The sequence below is a fragment of the Giraffa tippelskirchi genome, chromosome 8 (genome assembly GCF_054371585.1).
Source record: "Giraffa tippelskirchi isolate mGirTip1 chromosome 8, T2T-mGirTip1v1.2.pri, whole genome shotgun sequence".
NCBI lineage: Eukaryota > Metazoa > Chordata > Mammalia > Artiodactyla > Giraffidae > Giraffa > Giraffa tippelskirchi.
This window is the reverse complement of record NC_137282.1, coordinates 159,530,388-159,550,042: the sequence shown is the minus strand read 5'-3', so window position 1 is coordinate 159,550,042 and position 19,655 is coordinate 159,530,388. Positions and strand designations below refer to the sequence as shown.

General features: G+C 38.8%; 1 long non-coding RNA gene across 5 annotated transcripts in view; it reads left to right on the top strand.

The window, feature by feature from the left end:
• The window catches only part of LOC145518748 (uncharacterized), a 228,610-nt gene that overhangs the window by 147,315 nt on the left and 61,640 nt on the right, over nucleotides 1-19,655 (top strand). The window contains exon 2 of one of the 5 annotated variants that reach the window (XR_014063257.1): nucleotides 5,148-5,331. The exons of the other annotated variants lie outside the window; for them this stretch is intronic. This is a non-coding gene — a long non-coding RNA (uncharacterized LOC145518748). Of the gene's footprint in view, nucleotides 1-5,147; nucleotides 5,332-19,655 lie in introns of those variants that run through there. 5 annotated transcript variants of the gene reach the window in all.

Below are 19,655 nucleotides of genomic sequence, written 5' to 3'. Positions count from 1 at the left end.
TACAGCTGTGCCATCAAATAAAAGTATGTCTGTTCTTTCCTATTCTTAGATTAATTCTTAGAAGAATATTGAATTTATGACCATTGCCCAATGGTGTAGCACGCTGCTTTAAACAAAATGTCTTTATTCTCTTACAAGTTGGATAATAACTAAAGCAATGAAATCTAATGAATGCCGCCTTTATGTTTCCTCTGAAGGTGTGTGAGGAGCATTGACTTTTAGGAGACCGACGCTTGGGTCTCCCTGCCGGGGCTGGCGGTGGGATGGATTGAAATCCTGGAACCAGGGGTCTTGGACCACCAACTGACTTGTGACTTTGAAAGGGGTCCTCATAATGCTTATCATCTCTCTGCAGGATATTTTTTCCCCCTGTAGACAGACTGAGAAAGAACAGAGAGCTGAAGAGATTCTTTCCAATTCTAAAGAGCTAGGATTCACAGTAGATGGAGTAAGGAAAGTGATTTTTAGATTTTAATGCTATGTTTAAAAAAAAAACAGCAAAATTGAGAAATAGAGATATTATATGACTTATATTTATTCTTTTTCTTTTCTTTCTTCATTAAAATTTTTTTTTTGATTGGAGGAAAGTTGCTTTACAATGTTGTATTGGTTTCTGCCATAGAACCAGGCAAATGAGTCATAATTATATATAGGTCCCCTCCCTGTCAAGCCTCCCTCCCCGCCCCCCCAGCCCACCCCTCTAGGTCATCAGAGAACACCAGGCTGATATTCACTCTTTATGACAGAAACAGAATGGTTTTCAAAAGACATTTATTTTTATTTATTTGGCTGTGGTGGGGCCTCATTGCAGCATGTAGGACCTGGCTCCTGACCCGGGATCCAATCTGGGCCCCCTGCACTGGGAAGTGCAGAGTCTTAGCCACTGGACCACCAGGGAGGTCCCAGAAACAGAACGTTTTTATTGTGATTAACTGCTCGGAATTGAAAAATCACTTTCCTTCATTATCCAGAAATACCAGATGGTAAGCTGCCTTTAACGCAAGGGTAATGCGCATGCCGGGGTGGCTGAGCGCAGGCTCGGCAGTGGGGCAGCGCAGGCTCGGCAGTGGGGCGGCTGGTGTGAGCCCCAGCCTCAGGTCCTCCGCTAGGGCCTTGTCTCACCACTGTCCACAGTGTTGAACTTGTGCTCTGAACACAGATATCTTTGCTCTGTGGGCCATTGGTGGACTGAAGGTAAAGACGGGCAAATTCAAAATGAAAAGAATTCAATTAACCCTGGATCCTGAATCTAAGAGCATCTGTTTTCCTCTCCCTTAGATCCTGATTTTACTTTAGGACGTCGGGCAAATTGTTTTGTCAGATACCCTTTTGTCTTTGATCATTATTTGGGAAGTATCATCCCACAATATCAAGACTGAGATATGTTATCTCAACACAAGGCTTATAGATTCAAAAACAGCTATCACCCTGTTTACATATCTTCCCAGGATTTGTGTTTCTCAGCTTTGCGTTTTTCTGTGTGAACACTGCACAACTAAGTTCACAGTGGCAATGCAATTAGCAAGCTCTCTGAAAAACTGCCTCCGTTTGTGGCTGCTAATGTATTTGCTATAGATTTTAGTGACACAAATAGTGATATTAATGTCGTCAACATCCATGTCACTGCTTGCAGGCATCATGTAAACCCAAAGGTTACATTTTAAATTATGAAAGGCTGGGTTAAAAAAAAGTCCTTTATTTTTCTGACTTGTCACATTAGAGTTTAAGATTATGTTATAGGTGCCCAGAATTAATCATAGTATTAGGTAGAAGTAAAATACAATGTGGGGAGCCTGTATCATTGATTTGGAATATGTTAAATATTATACTATATTCTCAATAATAAGATAAAATTCTGTTTTGTGAATAGCCTCGACATTTAGCCAGATAAATTTTTTAAAATCTACCATCATTGATTTAAAATATTTTAAATGCTATACTACATTCTCAATAATAAGGTAAAATTCTGGTTTATGAATAGTCTTGACATTTAGCAAGGTAAATTTGTAAAAATCTACCATCAGACATATCTTATCAGCATGCATTTCTCTGCTTTGAGGTTGCTAATATACAAGAATCCAAATTATAGAAGGGAATGATTTTTGAATTTACTCAAAGTGGCACATACAGACACACCTTTGTATATGCAGGGTGTGTACAAATAGTATAATATACTGGACTGACTGGGCTTCTCAGGTGGTGCTTGTGGTAAAGAATCTGCCTGCCAAAGCAGGAGACGCAGGAGACTCGGGTTCGATCCCTGGGTCTGGAAGATCCCCTGGAGAAGGAAATGGCAACCCACTCCAGTATTCTTGCCTGGGAAATCCCATGGACAGAGGAGCCTGGCAGGCTGCAGTCCATGGGGTCACAAAGAATCGGCCACGACTGAGCACCTGAGCATAACCGCCCCTGTATTCAGTGTTCCCGATTGTCTTCTGGAGCTAGTATTTTTATGCCCACATGAAAGACGAGCAAACTGAGTCTTAGAGATTAACTAAGTTGCCCAAGATCACAAAACAGTAAAGTGGTGAGGCTAAGACAAAGTGAAGGATCAGTCTCCAAAATCAATGCCCTTATGGGTGGGTCAACTCTAGATTTGTAACTGTATTATGAATTAAAACTATTACTATAATTCTTAGCCATTATATCTATGGTTTTTGACACCAATTTTCTTCTTATTGGAGAATACTGTTGCTTTCTTGGTTCTCTGTTTTTTTAGGATAGGTTTGAAGAGTGCAGACTGATCCTTTGTGTGGTGTATATATGTGTGCAGGGGGCAGTGGTAATGACAATTTTCTGAGGATACTTGAAGGCAGAAATCATCTCCTGTGCTGCGTTGATTACCTTCCTTATATTGACATTATGCTTGAAAGCAAAGGGCATGAATGGTTCTTGGCTTCCTCCTTTTTCTATCCCTCCTAAAACCACAGAGAAAATGTTAAAATTAGTGACAAGCCATTGTTCCATGAGAACTTCAGTGCTTAAAAAGACTAAGGATGGGACCTATTTATTAATTAGGAGAATTAAAAAGCTAGAACTAGAAATCTTGCTATCCATGGCTAGGGTCCTGCTTGAGAAATTTCTTTGTTTTAATTGAAGTATAGTTGATTTATAATACTGTGTTAGTTTCAGATGGACAACAAAGTGATGATATATAATTATGTGTATATATATTTCTAATTATTATTCATGTGCTAGTTTAGTTAATCCCATTTCCACATTAAATATTAGGAGGTTGTATCTCCTGCATTTGCAGAAACTTCTTTTCAGGCTTACAGATTTTTAAATAGCTGCCAACCACTTAATCATTAACAAGGTTAGCTGAGATATTTATCATTTATTCATGTGCTAGACAGTGTGTTAAACAGCAGAGACATCACTTTGCTGACAAAGGTACGTATAGTCAAAGCTATGGTTTTTCTGATAATAATGTACAGATGTGAGCATTGGACCATAAAGAAGGCTGAGCACCGAAGAACTGATGCTTTCAAACTATGGTGCTGGAGAAAACTCTTGAGAGTCCCTTGGACAGCAAAGAGATCAAAGTAGTCAATCCTAAAGGAAATCAACCTTAAATATTCATTGGAAGGATTGATGCTGAGGCTCTAATACTTTGGCCACCTGATGCAAAAAGCAGACTCATTGCAAAAGACCCTGATGCTGGGCAAGATTGAGGGTAGGAGGAGAGGGGGACGACAGAGGATGAGATGGTTGGATGGCATTGCCAGCTCAACGGGCATGAGTTTGAGCAAACTCCGGAAGATAGTGAAGGACAGGGAAGCCTGGTGTGCTGCAATCCATGAGGTCTCATAGAGTCAGGCATGACTGCACAGCTGTAACAACGAATTCATTTATCAGATATCTACTAATTACCTATTGCAGGCAAAGCATCCTGCTAGATGCTAAAGATAGACAGTATTAAAATCAAAACTATCATATTGCTATATTTTGTTGCTTAGAATCACACAGCTTTCTAAGACCTAGTTGTATAGTCTCTTCTTCAGCTTTGTACTCAAACCATTGGCATTGATGCTATATCCTGTCAGAAGGCCTATTTGCATGATATTATGGAGTCTAGAAGCATCTATTTTTATTAGAAAGTGATGTCCAGCTTTATTTGTCTTAAACATCAGTGCCGAGTTTTATTGTTTTTTAAACTCAGACCAAAGGCGTTACACATAGGAAAGCAGAAATGCTTTGGCTGTTTTTGCTAGTTCCTTTGACTCACGTTTCAGGTCAAGATTTAGTGAGTGAAGAATGAAAGATGTTTAAGCATCTTGTTTGATTCTTACATTTTGTACTTTGTATCCGACTCTTTGACATCTGCATAGGTGTGTGCTGAGTTGTTCAGTCATGTCTGACTCTTTGTGATGCTGTGGACTGTAGCCCACAGGCTCCCCTGTCCATGAGGTTCTCCAGGCAAGAATACTGGAGTGGGTTGCCATGTCCTCCTTCAGGAGATCTTCCTGATCCAGGGATTGAACCCGTGTCTCCTGCAGCTCCTTGCTTCAGCAGGTGGGTTCTTTCCCACTAGCACCACCTTGGAAGCCCTGTTCTCACATTGGATACTATCTATTCTTAGTGGAATTATGACTTGGAATGAGGTGATCATGGTGTTCAGAGAATCAGGTAAAACACCTGATTTGACCCTCCTGTTTCTATTAAATAACGCAGCTATTACAAAAAATGTAATCAGTCCATATTGGGAGAAAAATCATTTGTGGAATAATTCAAATGCCAATGACTTTAGTATTTTCCAACTCTGGAAAAATTAAGTAACTATAAATGCATGTTCTTAAGTCACTAACAGGAATTTTTCTGAAATCCTCAGAAACTGAACAGAAGATCAAGGATATTTTGTGGGTTACTTTTTGAAGACAATCAAACAAAAATAGTGATTGTAGCATTTGGCATCCAAATGGTATTAACTTTTGGCCGTTGCATTGATTTCATTAAATTCAATGAGATTTTTTGTTGTTGTTGTTTTAAAGAACTTGCCAGAGAAAATTTGCATACCAGAAAAAAGTAGTCATGGAATTTATTCATTAGCATTTTTTTTACCCAGGAAAGGTCTATGAATGCAAAGGTTTGACTTTGGATGGAGTTCTTTTGGATAAGTCTCCAGGAAGAGTATCTTTGTGTTGCAGGCTGCCTAAATCTGGAAGAATTCAGCCCCATTGACTTCCTTTGTTCTTGGCTGATTTACATGGAGTATAGTGATTTGCAAGGCCACAGTATTCAAAGAATTTCACCATTTCAAGAACTGCTGAAGGCCTACCACTCCAGATCAATCCAGTCCATGGCAAAGTCACTGGGGAAGTCGTTTTATAGGTATTTAGATTTTTTTTTTTTACACTAACTATGTAGTATTTTTTCTTTTCATATTTTCACTTCTAATTAAATCCCTCTCCTCACTGCTGATGTTAAGAATGAAGGCAGGCATGATTTTAGCCTTTGGGTTTTGTCAATTGATTCAAAAATGACAAGTTTTTGGTTAGTTATACTGACTAATCCTTAAGTGACTATTTAAAAATTGCTTTTCTTTTGTCTGATTTTAGAAGTGGCCTGAAAAAAACAAGAACCAAAGGTATTTGTTATGCCTTGGTTGAATGGAAGCTGATATCTGTCAGTCAATCCTTATCTCACCAGATACAGTTTAGAATATTTTATTTTTCCTTTTCTAAAGTCGTGTCAATTCAGCAATGTCATACTTTTTTGCAGTGATAATATTTAATTTATGAAAATTATATTTTTCTGGAAAATAACGTTTTTCATTCCAATTCACCTTTACAATTTGTCATTGTATTCAGGTCTGGTGAGGGCAAACATCAGTGATAATAAAAGTGCATTTTAGACAGAGGAGGAGCCGTCAAGACGGGTGCAACCCTAGCTGCTGAGTTCACTAAGTGGGCTGGAGATAATTGACCCCCACAGGAGGCGGAGCCCACAGGGGTTTGTGGGCTGAGGCTCCATTTAGGATCCCTCCTTTTAGAGAGAGAAGGAAGTATGGGGCAAAGAAGCCCAGCAGGCTTCAGCACAGAGAGCATGGCAGAACTCCAGCTTCTAAATGGAGTCAGAATTAGGAAGCTGGAGTAAGAGCCTTCATCTCACTCAAGTTTGGGTACCAGGGCCCCCAGGACTTGGCTGAGATGTTGTCTGGCCCTTCGCCTATCCAGATGCTGGAAACTAGAGGTGGAAAGGACACAGTCAAACCTGAAACTCCACCAAATATGGTAAAGCAGTTGGATCTGAGAAATTTGAGTTTTGAAGGAGGCTGAGCATTATTTTTCCATTTGTTTCTGTGACTGAAAGCAGCGGCATACATTTGGGCAAGTGTCTGTGTAATGCCTTCGGAGGGACTGAATATTCTCGGGGATACTGTTATGCCACAGATTTCAGAGTGATTCTGGAGCACAGGGCACTCTTCTCAATCCCCTAGTCTTCGATTTGTCTCCTGATAATAAATAATGTAAATCATGCTAAAATTAAATGAAAGCCCATTTCACAAGAAAACAAACAAACCCCTCCACATTAAAATGACAGAAGAGTCCCCAAACAGAGCAGAAAGCCCTGGAGTGGTGGCCTCACTATGGTAGAACTAAATCATCGGTACAAACAGGTTCTAATAAACCATTCAGGGTGATAAAAGGGTGCTATTATGTTACAAAGCCCAGAAGACTCTGCTGTTGCCACCACCACAAAGGGAATAGGTTGAAAGACTTTTAAATGGGATTGCCATGGCTTCCTACTGCAAAAAGGCAGGGCAACGGGCAAATAATACGCCTTTATTGATGTACAGAATAGAATGCTAATACTGATTAGAGGTATCTGTGAATGTCAGACAATATGGTTTACTTCATTCGAAAAGTGAGGGGAACATTGTCAGAAAGAAAACACATTTTACCGAAATGACCCCAGTAAAAGTCTTTTTGGATAATGAAGTAAAATGTTCTGTTGCAGAGAAACTTCTAAAATAAAAGTAATTGAGTTTAAAAAAAAAAACAACCTTACGGTTACCAGGGGGGAAGGGAGGATAAATTGGGAGATTGGGATTGATATATACACACTACTATATATATAAGACAGGCTTCCCAGGTGCCTCAATGGTAAAGAATCTGCCTGCCAAGCAGGAGATGGCGGGTCAGATCCCTGTGTCAGAAAGATCCCTTGGAGAAGGAAATGGCAACCCACTCGGGAATTCTTGACTGGAGAATCCCATGCACAGAGGAGCTTGGCAGGGTCCATGGGGTTGCAAAAAGTTGGACATGACTGAATGACTAAACCATCACCACCACCACCACAATGTATAAAATAGATAATAAAGACCTACTGCGTAGCACAGGGAACTCTACTCAATACTCTGTAATGACCTCCATGGGAAAAGAATCTAAGAAAGAGTAGATATATGTATATGTATAACTGATTCACTTTGCTGTGGTAGAAACCAACGCAACATTGTAAATCAACTATACTCCAATAAAAAATTTTTTAATTAAAAATATTTTGCCCATAAAAAAGAAAAGTAACTGGTCAATTAATGTTTATTTAATAACTTTTCGGTACCTCCCATGAGCCAAGCACCGGGGTAGGTATGGGCACCTACCAAAAAAGACACAATGTTTGTTTGCAGTATAGTCTGCTGCTCATCAGACCCAGGATTGGGCTCACATTTATATTTTTATGTTTTTAGTATAAAACCCATGTGAAACTTCAAAGTAAAAGGCCATCCTTCTAAAAAGTTTTGCATTCGTTATTTTGACATCTCTCTTATTTTTGTCTGTGTGATTCTAACCACTTTCTGACCCTTAGCTCTGGAAGGTTAAATAAAAAAGAAATGAACTTAAAGAAACAGTAAGATACATAAATGTTGAGATGTTATTCTTGTGTGATATTGTGCATTATGTGAGAGATTGTCATCACTAAGACAAGTGCTAAAATTAGTTGTTAAAATATTAGCTGGTGACATGACAAGGAATTTTTATTATAATATCTGAAAATTTAAAAAGGATATGAAATATTTTGTATCATCTTGATGTGATCTCCTGACAACAGAATCCTGGCCCTGTGCTACCATCATGCTTTCAGTTATGTTACTAAGTCACACATTCAAGGCTAATGAAAAATGACCTTTTATTTCCATGGTGCCTGCCCTATAGTTTTTAAAATGAGTTTCAGAAATGAAGATGCAAACTCGAATGGAAAAAAGTTATTTAGGGTATTATACTTGTCTTTTTGTGCTTTCTTATATAAGATCAAGATAAATGCTGGTGTTTATTTGTTTTAAAATTTGGGTATGTTTTATTTTGAGTTAAAGGAAATATGGAATACTAAATCATAATGACAAACTTTGATGGCATGACTCATGCTATTTTCAAGCTTCTTTTGTGGCAAATGTTGATGCAATCTACAATTTTCCCTGAAGGGTTTCTTTCCTTTATTTTCTTGGGGGACATCCTTACGGGAGTGGGTTTTGCAATAGATTGAATGTGCTAATAACTCTGCCCTCATTTGATGAGCCTGTGATTAACTCTGTAATGTGTTCTCCCAACTATCAGTGTGTGTGTGTGCATGTGTGTGTGCTGGTGTGTGTGTGTGTATGTGTGTGTGTGTGTATGGTTGAGGGGCAGGTTCACCAGATTATCACTGATGCTTAATCTTCTTTAAGAACCGGCATCACTTTAGTTCCCATATAGGATGGGATGATAGTCAGTTGGGGGAGCGGTTCTCTTCAAAAGTATATAAGAATAAATCCTTAGGGGAGAGTAACCTTTTCTATTACTTCAGTCATAAGCTGCTATTTTGGGTTCGATAGGGACAGAATGAAGGTGCAAAATAGGTGATTAAATTGTTAATCCCACTAGGGGATTGTAAATAGAAAGGTATGGGAGACCCCTATAAGTTAATGACGACTCAAGAAAGCAGGTTCGCTTAACCATAAAACCAAGCAGCCTTGCTTAGCAACAAAACCAGGCCACAGAAGCCCAAGACATGCCCCCAGACAATAAAGCGATGGTGGCCTGAGCCCACATCCTGCTCGGTGAGCTCAGGAAGTTAGTGATCCCCAGGACATGCTCTCTGCACACGGAGAAGAGCAGTAACTTGTGGACCTAGTTCGATCATGTAGGAAAAAAAAACTCCCCTGCCCAACCTGGAGGAGGAGCTGATGGTGGAAGCGAGACGTCCACTCAAGAAAGACAAAGAAGCTCTTCTCCCCCTCCCCACTTTTCCTTTGATTATAAAACTGCTGCCCACTAAGTTCTCAGCGTGCGGCATCTCTTACCTGCCGGCTTGTCAGCCTCACAAGCATCTTATTCTAATCAATCACTTCTTACCTATCACTTTGCTCTCGCTGAATTCTCTGCACTGAGACATAAAGGACTATGGTCCCAGAGCTCTTCTGAGCAGCGCCCCCCACCTCTGCAAAATGACACCAATTAGTTTCAGGCTTGACTGATCCTTGAACAACAGGGTGCCCTGTGCACGTAGTTCTGATTTTGGATGGCTTTTGGCATGGATTTTGTTCATAAAATCCCATGGTTGGAGGAGCCTGATAGGTTACAATCCAAAGAGTCGGACATGAGTAAGTGATTCGCTTTCACTTTTGTTCATACAACCTGTAGCTAATTTAATAAGTTAGCTTCAAGTTGACAGCCTTTGTCCAATTCCAATGACAGATGATGTAATGCTTTAAATGTCTGTGTAAATGGGCTTCCTTATTAAGTTTTTTTTTTAATTTCATGGGTTTAAAATAGCATGTAGCTAGCAACCCCTGATATAAAGCTTTCCACATTCCTACAAAGACATGGAAAGATCAAAACTAACAACAGCAAAACAAATAAACAAAAGTGAAAACAAACCACGCAAGCGGTAATCCTGTCATCAGAATGTGGAAAGATGCTTTAATAACTGTATAGAGTTGATGCATCGGGGCTGAAAACGCAGTCTGGGCCCAATCTTAATAAAAATAATTCCCTTCAGGAACAGAGATGTGCTGTCTCCCAGTGTACGGTTCCCTGTTCGTGAGATGACTGCCCTGCCTGACCATCACTCTCTGAGGCAGAGTATTGGCCACCTGTCTTGTTTTTCCACTAGTCAGAAGAGCCGAGCCCCAGAAAACAGCCAGGCAGAAAGTAGCCTGGCGCTTGGAGAATTGGTCGAAATATACTGCATTCTGGGCAGTGCAGGTTCCACAAGAAAACATTGGGTGGGCTGTGTGCGGGGATGGCTTCTTGTACTGACAACTACAGCTTTCTAAGTCCTTCATCCTTCCACTGTGAAAAGAACCAGGTAACGGATGTGATGTTTATAGCAATTCCAGCAGACAAAATCCTACTAGAAACTAGTAATTGGACCTTATAGATTCAAGAGAGACCTACAGTCCACCCCGAATGCACAGAGAGCACGTTGATGGCTCAGGGCCTTTTGCTGGTTGTTGGTAAACATTGGATGCACCTGCAGAGCTATGTCCTGATTCCTGGATGAATTATCAGTAAAGCAGCAGCAGCAAAAACAAAACTTATCTCGGGACCATGGAAAATGCTCCCACATCAAGGGAAATGGAGCATCATCCTAAAATGTCAGAGTAGATTGTGGAAATTGTTTTTTTGTAAAGAACTAGACAAAGGAAAACTGATTAGGCACCAACAGTAAGATGCATGAGACCTCAGCATAGAGTCGGTAGGAAAATTAAAATCTCTACTGGGGGCAGTGAAGAGCCAAGCTGATACTCAGAGAAAAACATCAGTGAGCCGAGGGACAAATTTGGGAAGAATTTCCATACAACGGGTGAACAAGTAAAATCAATTTAAATATTTAAAAAGAAAATGGCACATCTGAAGAGAGAGTATGGAGATTTGAACCTCAGAACTACAGATATCCCTCACAGGAAAATCAAATACTCAGAATCATTGGTGACAATTTCACTAGTGGAAAAACAATCTAAATTTGTAGATCAGAAAGTTTTCATGGGAACTTTCCTGGTGGTCCAGTGGGTAAGAATCTGCACGCACAATGCACTGGGCCCAGGTTCGATTCTTGGTCAGGGAACTAAGATCCCACGTGCCACAACTAAGACCCAGCACAGCCAAAATGAATTCATAAAAAAAGTTTCCATATATTTCAGTCAACCTTAAGAAGGGAGACCACAGATAAAAATACAGACTGCTCAAACTCATACTTGCAAGAATACATTACAAATAAATCTTTAGTACATCCAAACAGAATGACTAACACAAGGTCATTATTAAAAGGGCACAAAATCAAGCAGATTTGAACCAAATGGTTGAAGATAGTGGGCAAGTTAGTCACTGGGACTTGAGAAGAAAATATTCTATCTCAACAATTGTACAGCTGGTCATGCTTTTTGTGTGTGTGTGTGTGGAAGCAAAAGAAAGATACTCTGCATTGTAAAAAGTGTTTAAAATATATTATCTTGTGTTAATTAAAATTTATTTCCATTGATGGCAGAATTAATCCATATGAAAACCTAAAATCAGGGAAAAACCTAGATTCTATCTCAAGAAAATAGTAAAAAAGGTGGACAGGGTTATTGGGCCAGCTTCTTCATCACTACAAAAGTCATAAATGTCCAATGTTAGGAGAAAATTTCATACAGTTGGGCAGCACAGGTGTAAATAATGTCATGGCAAAATGTTTTTTATGAAACAGGAAAATGTTTGCAATATAATCCATAGACTGTGCTTTGTGAGGACAGTCCCTGTGTTTTTTGGGGGTCTTCATTTTATTTCTAGCACCTAGCGCAATTTCTGGGATAGTAATATTTGCTGACTGTAAAAAACAACATTTTCTTTTCTCTGTTTAATTTTTATTTCACCTTTGTTTTCATATTTTAATAAGATTTATGCTTATAATTAACACACTTCACAATATGTCTTGTCTGTGGCACTGATCATTGTAATCCATTCAGAATTTGGGCTTTCAAAGAATGATTTGAGATTGGATTTTTTTAAAAAACTTAATTTGATTGCAATAACTGGGGATATTTTATGAATAAAATTATCACATAATCAAAAAATGTTTTAAATGGGTAACTTTGTTTTAACTTAAATTGACATAAGGGAGTCTGTGAGCTGGCCTAAGATTCATAGCATTTTTTTCTCTGGGAGAATCCCAAGAGGTCAGTTTATAAACAAGTAATTATTGAACACACCCAGGAGGATCTGGATCTTATTCCCAGTTCTGCCATTAAGCAAATTGCTTAATACCCTTGTCTTCACTTGTACAAGGTTGCACTGAGGATGAAGTTAGAGACAATAGATGAAGCCATACCTTGGAAAGCTGGAAGAGTCTGCAATTATAATTTGTCATCATTAATAATAATACAGTTATTACATAATACTCATAAATGCACAATTTACATGATTATTTTGAACCCTTGGCCAAAATTAGATATTATAAAATAAAGCATTTCTTTATTTCATTTCATTCTCACTTATAAATTTGTCCAATTAAAATACAATTTTTTTTATCAAAATATTCTTTTATCTAGTTGAGATATTTAGAGCAATTTTAAAATTTCAAAATTTAATCTTGTACATTTTAACTCTCCTTTTAAAACTTACCTAGTTCCTCCTCTACTTTGTGGGGACAAATTTCAATGACATTCTGTTTCCAATAATTGCAATTTGAAAATAAACCCTCAGAATCTTATGTGTATTTGCTTCTGAGTCAGATACATTTTAAAATATATGAGCTACTCTGTATGTTTAAGAAATTATCTGAAACAGATGGGGTGGGGCGATGGAGAAAAATAGAAATAAGCAAATAGAGTAAATGTAGTTACATGAACCCAGGAACGTCAAATTTGTGGTAGTAAATAATGTGATAAACCATCCGTTTGCTTTCCAGCTTAGCCAAATGGAATGTTATAATCTAGGAAATTCTTTTTTGCAACAAAAAGAAATGAAGTTGAATGACATGTATGTAGATGTTTTATATAACATGGGATTTAGGAAATGAGTTTATGACAACTGGGCAAGCATAGGGACCAAAACTGGAATGAGAAGAAAAGTAAATAGTGATCCTCATTCTAGAAATGAGCCAAGGTTAGAAATAGGAATTTCAGATTTGTCAAGTTAAGTAACGGTGTGTATAGCCGACACCCTGACTGAGTCGTGGCGACAACCCAGGAAAGAATAAGCAAAGGACTCAGCATGTTCCTTTTGTGCTCCGGCGCACTGGTCCAGTCCACCTGCTTTTGGATGGCATCACTTTGCTCAGTGAGGACTGTCCGGGGCACCTGGTGACATGTGTGTTTGGACACTCAGAGGCTCTGGAGAGAGCCTGTGGCCCCTCGTGTCCAAAAATCAATTCTCTTGGAATCAGTTGATTCTGATTATTGATTGATTCCTATATGCATTGATTCCAGTATTCTTCTCTGAGGAGTGTTCAGCTTCTTAATACCATCTTGGTCTCAAAAAAATATTGCCGACCAAATATTTTTAAGAAAAGTGAATGTGGATTAATTTTTTCTTAGAAATTGCTTTATAAATTCTCAACAATTTTGTACTCTCTAGAGCTATCCAAGATGGTCTCAAAACCAGAAAAACAGAATTTAGGTCATTCTGAACAATTTTCCTAGAACCTTTTCTGAGAGAAATTTGAGTTAAGACTTTATTATATTGCCACTACTCATTTTTAGCCTGTTTAAAACAAAAGCAAATTGCTATGTGTACTCATGACTTATGATTCATCATTGATTTTAGAGACATAGAAAATCTGTTGCCAAGTTAGACTAATTTTATGCAAGTTATGAAAACATCCGTCAAACAGAAATTGGTTCTAATAGAAACACCCAGTGGCCAATAGCAGAGAAGAGATCTTTCAGATTTTAGAGATGAAAATGTAATGAAAGGAATGTAATATATGGTTTGTTGTATTTGAGTCACTATATCCAAGGTAAACTATCTGTCCTACACATCAAGGTAAACTTCTGGGACACACATTTTTCTTAGGAACAAACTTGCTGCAGGCAGATTCTTCACCATCTGAGCCACCAGGGAAGCTCGTGTATACACACACACACACACACACACGTGTATGCACACACACACACATATGTATATATTTCCCCCCAATAAAGTGAAAATCGCTCAGTCGTGTCCAACTCCTTGTGATCCCATGGACTGTAGCCCGCCAGGCTCTTCTGTCTGTCTGTTTTCCCAGACAAGAGTACTGGAGTGGACTGCCATTTCCTTCTCCAGGGGATCTTCCAGACCCAGGGATCAAACCCAGGTCTACCTGCCTCCGCGGCAGATTCTTTATCATTTGAGCCACCAGGGAAGCCCCAATAAACATATTTAAAAAGTTTCAGTAGTGAACTCTAGTACTGTGCCCATCAACTTACTCAGCTTTACAATACTTGAGAAAATTAATAAAAATATAGTTTCAAAATGCGGAGAAATAGGAATTTATAGGTGTATTTTTCCCAAGAGCTTGTCAATTACTCATAAACCCCAGTAGGCATTTTTTTAAATGTATATGAAAGCCAGCCTAAGTATATAAGTCTTCAGCTTATTTGCTTAGAATTTGCTGAGCATGGCGCTTGCATTGATTAGCCAGCTAAAAGGAGAGCAGAAGAGCATGTGTAATGTGGTAATGTCAGTGGGAAATAGGAGTCTTGTGTTGGGAATGCAGAGAAATAGATGAGAAAGATCAGAAGGGAAAGACTGAACTTAGGTGAACAAAGGAACAGAAAGACGCAGGCATGACAGAGTGAGTTTTGCTACAATTTCCAAAAGAAGGGAACACGTGTGGGGGAGCAGGTTTAGGGAGAAGGATGGTGACCCCAGTTCTCATCTGCCGAGTTTGAGGATTTCACGGGGTGCAGCAGAGATTTCTAGTTGGCTAGTTAACAAGCCGGGCTGAAACTCTGAAGGAAGGTAAGACCTGGAGTAGAATATGTGGGCTTCAACAGCTAGGAGCTGGTAAACAGAGTCTTGGGAATGGTCATGTCACTTGAGAACATCTGGAGTAAGACAGGATGCCACAGGAGAAGACCCCAGGAACACCAAGACCTCAGAGACAGACAGCAGAACAAGAACCCTCAAAAGACACCGAAACAGTCAGGGGCTGGAGAAGAGGAAGACCAAGAGCAGATTATCAAAAAAAAAAACAAGGTCTGTAATAGTTTGGATTTTAGAAAACAGAATGTCCAATAAGATAGCACAGAGAATAAAATATTCTTGACCCAAAGGTACCATCGGAGTGTGTTGTTTTCCTGTGTATCAGGAATGTGTAAAAAGCCTTGCTTGGTAGATCAGAACCACCGTTTGTCATGTTTCTTAAAGCCACAACACAGAGAATAGATCATTGATTCATTTATTTGTGAATAAATCACAATTGACCACCTCTAACTGATTAAGGCCTTTGGGGCTTTGTGAAGCTCAATGATGTCAAGGTAGCACATGAATTGCAGAACTTACAGTACTGAGAGCAGTTAAAAGTCTGACCATAAACACTCGACTCACACAGAAGCAATCAGTGTCTACAGAATAATAGCTTAAACACTGTGGGGTGTGTCTTCAAAAAGATGAGATGAACATTTCTTCCTCGTATCTGTTAATTTTTTAAAGCAAGTGGCTGCAGAGAAGATGGTTGATCTTGCAGTTTAATAGGAAGTGTTTTTTATATAAGAAGATGAAGATTTACTTCTCCTTGTAAATATTTCATATTGTAGGTAATCATGATATTCTGTGTTTTCCAATTTTAGACTTAAGATCCATAAAGATTAGAGTCTATGACATTGAGGAATTATAAGAGCCTCCAGGGATGTTTCAGATATAAGAAAGTGCAGCGAACCTGTCCGTATAACTGATCACATGTCAAAGTGGCTACTTATTCAGAAATCAATGCCACACACAGATACAGTGGCATAGCTTTTGATGAGAAGGGGATGGTATAAAAGATGTGCCACATTTAGTTTTCAAGTCTACCTGTGATGATTAAAATGGACACTCCAATATTCTACATTTAGAGAGAGAAAGGAAGAATGGGTCATAGTCCCTATTATATTAAATGGTTTATTTGCATAGAGAAATAAATACATCAGTAGGGGGTAAAAAATCTGCTGACTCAGTGGTAAAGATTCTGCCTGCCAATGCAGGAGATCCAGGTTTGATCCCTGGGGCAGGAAGAACCCCTGAGAAGGGAATCGCAACCTACTCCAGTTTTCTTGCCTGGGAAATCCCATGGACAAAGGAGCCTGGCAGGCTACGGTCCATGGGGTCGCAAGAGTCAGACATGACTTAGCAATTAAAACACCACCACCATCAGTGGAGTGAAAGACTATAATAAAAATGAACAATTGCTTCAAAGTCTTTACACCAATATATCACTCAGATAAAGTTAAGCTGTCTGAATTTTTGTAAAAAAGACATCTGGATAGAATGCCCTTAGTTTTAACCAGATGAGTCTACTGATACCCTAATAAAGTAATAACTAACATGCTCTAGCACCCAACTTTGTCAATTGTCAATGCATTTTAATCCCCTTTACTCTCCCCATTATTTTCAATCAAGTCTAGCTTCCAAAGTTTTTACTATACTTACTGGAATCTTAGTGCAGTTTTAAAATAATTTTATCCATCTTATTTTATATCGGGTCCATGTAACCAAACATCCAATCAGATGTCTCTCACTTTGCGTTACAAATTTGCTTCTGAGAAGTAATAAATTTAATGATATTTTAAATGCATTCTGGTAACTAATTTATTTGAAAGCACATTGTGGTGAATTCTTTTGTAATTCAAATGTTATGTAAGCTTGTGCTGCCCTGAATTGGATTTTATTAAAACAGTATTCTAAGTACTAGCACTGATGAGAGAAATAATTCACAGTAGACTACAAATGTTCAAAAAATATAATTGAAGTATAGAGTATTTAAATAGCAAAAAGATAGTTTCACCTTCAAAAGATGTTTAAACACCTGCTTGTATTTTAAAATAAGCTCAAAGTCATGTTCAGGTCTATATCCATCCTTCCTGACTTTAAAAATCTGTCTTTCTAGTTAGGCTTATATAGACTCTGATTGAAGCCCAAGTAACAATCTTACAGTCCTTACAGTTCAAAGAATTTTTTTTTTCAAAAGACTTCTTTTCATGCATGGCGAAATATAAAATAAAACCACACATCAACCTCTGAGATGGTGCTGAAAGGAATCCTTAAAGATCATTCTTCTCATAACTATTATTTAATCTCCATTTTGTTGACTAAATTTATCTTTTTGTGGCAACTAGATTGCAAAATACTTTAAAAAGTAACCAGAATCACTTTTTGAAACTTTGTTCCAAAGACCAAAGATTGTTAACTAGTGTGCATGCCACCACAATGAAGGACACTTTATTTAAGGAAGATGGCTTTAAAACCCTCTATCTTTATACCCATCTATGTTTATCTTACCAGTGACATATAAGAGACAGGAACAAATTGTACTTGCAACCTAAGGGATCATTTCATTTGGAGTTTTTTGTTTGTTTGTTTAAAATTTCTTTCTAAAGGAGAATATATCAATCCATCTAACATATTTATTTCTACCCTGTACTTATTTGATGCATGAAGTGTACAGTGATGAACGTGGCCTTGGTACCTACCTTCAGAGGGCATATAATCAGTCTACTGAGAAAAAGAAAGCCTGTATGTAAACAATAAAGTATTGCTGTAATTATGAGATGTAGACAGAGTGCCAGAGAAGGGGGGCATTATCTCCAGCTGGAGGCAAGAGGAAAGCGTTCCCACATCCATGGACTAATTCCAAGCCTTCTCAGTGAAAAACATCCTGTGGCAAAGGGTCCAGAAATGCAGGCAGGGGTCCCCTGGAGAGTGCAGGTAGCTTTATTTCTTTAGGCTAGAGACTTGTGTGAATGGAGGGAAAGTCAGATCATGTAGGGCCTTGAACGCCAAGCTGAACAAAATGAACAATTTTCTATGCAAAGTCTTGTATAGTCAAAGCTATGGTTTTTCCAGTAGTCATGTACAAATGTGAAAGTTGGACCATAAAGAAGGCTGAATGCCAAAGAATTGATGCCTTAGAATGTGGTTTTGGAGAAGACTCTTGAGAGTCCCTTGGACTGCGGGAAGATCAAACCTGTCAATCCTAAAGGAAAGCAACCCTGAATATTCGTTGGAAGGACTGAAGCTGAAGCTGAAGCTCCAGTACTTGACTGATTGGAAAAGACCCTGATGCTGGGAAAGATTGAAGGCAAAAGTAGAAGAGGGTGACAGATGATGAGATGATTAGATAGCACCACCAACTTAATGGATGTGAATTTGAGCAAACTCTGGGAAGGACAGGGAAGCCTGGCATGCTGCAGTCTGTGGGGGTCGCAAAGAGTCAGACAAGACTTAGCAACTGAACAACAACAGCAGGTAGTAATAGGAGATTTTGGAACAGGAGAGGATTCTGGTGAAACGTATGGTTCAAGAAAATTAGTCCTATGCTGTTGTATAACATGGATGGAGAAGGGCGAAAGGATGCTCAGAGTGTGAATGCAGACAGACGGTGTCACAGTCATTAAGGGGTGAGCACATGCTACCGAATGAGGCCAGGCAGCTCAGCGCAGGAAAACCATCCTGAGAGTCAGCTGTGTTAAACTGTCAGGAGGGACAGAGCCTGTTATAGGGGCGGTAGAGGGAAAAGGCATTTAAGGATTCATCTCCACGCCTGGGAGAGTGAAGGTAGCATCGAATTAATAGAAATGGGAAAAACAGACCCAGAAACAGGCTTGGGAATAAAATGGTAATCTTGGATTACATGCCCTACACAATGTTCGATGTAAGTGTCTCACACTTTCTGCAAAAGAGTAATTTCCACAATGTATTAGTCAAGCATTTGCATATTCAGATACTTTTTTCTTTCTAAATTAATATAAGGATTTCATTAATTTACTAAATTACATTGCTGGATTAGGGCAATTCCCTAATATTTGGAACTAATATTAGTTCCTTCATGGATATTTGCCGCTACTCCGTGCCTCAGTTCCTAGCAACTAACCTCTTTAATTAGAGAAAATAATGAAATGAGTGTAAATCACATTCTGCTTTTTGAAATGCAGTCATCTATGTGATGTCAGCCTTCATTTTAGAGTTATTTAAAAAAGGTATGTAAGCAGTACACAGAGTTAGTTTATGATCTATGTGTGTTGATGCAGATGCTGTCATCCCTTGGTATCCTTGTGGGATTGGTTCTAAGACCCTGAAAAAAAAGGTGAAAATGCTGATCATGTCCGACTCAACTCCTTGTGACTCCATGGACTGTAGCCCACCAGGCTTCTCTGTCCATGGAATTCTCCAGGCAAGAATACTGGAGTGAGCATCCATTCCCTACTCCAGGGGGTCTTCTAGACCTAGGGATGGAACCTGGGTCTCCTGCATTGCAGGCAGATTTTTTACTGTCAGAGCCACCAGGGACCCTGCCTGATACCAAAATTTATGATGCTAAAGTTCCTTATATAAAATGGTATAGTATTTGCATTTAACCTAAGCACATCCTCCTATATACTTTAAATTATAGATTACCTATAATACCAAATGCAATGTAAATACTGTGTACGTAATTTCCTGCACATGGCAAATTTCAAGTTTCGCTTTTAGGAACTTGCTGGAATTTTGTCTGGATATTCTCGATACACAATTTATTGA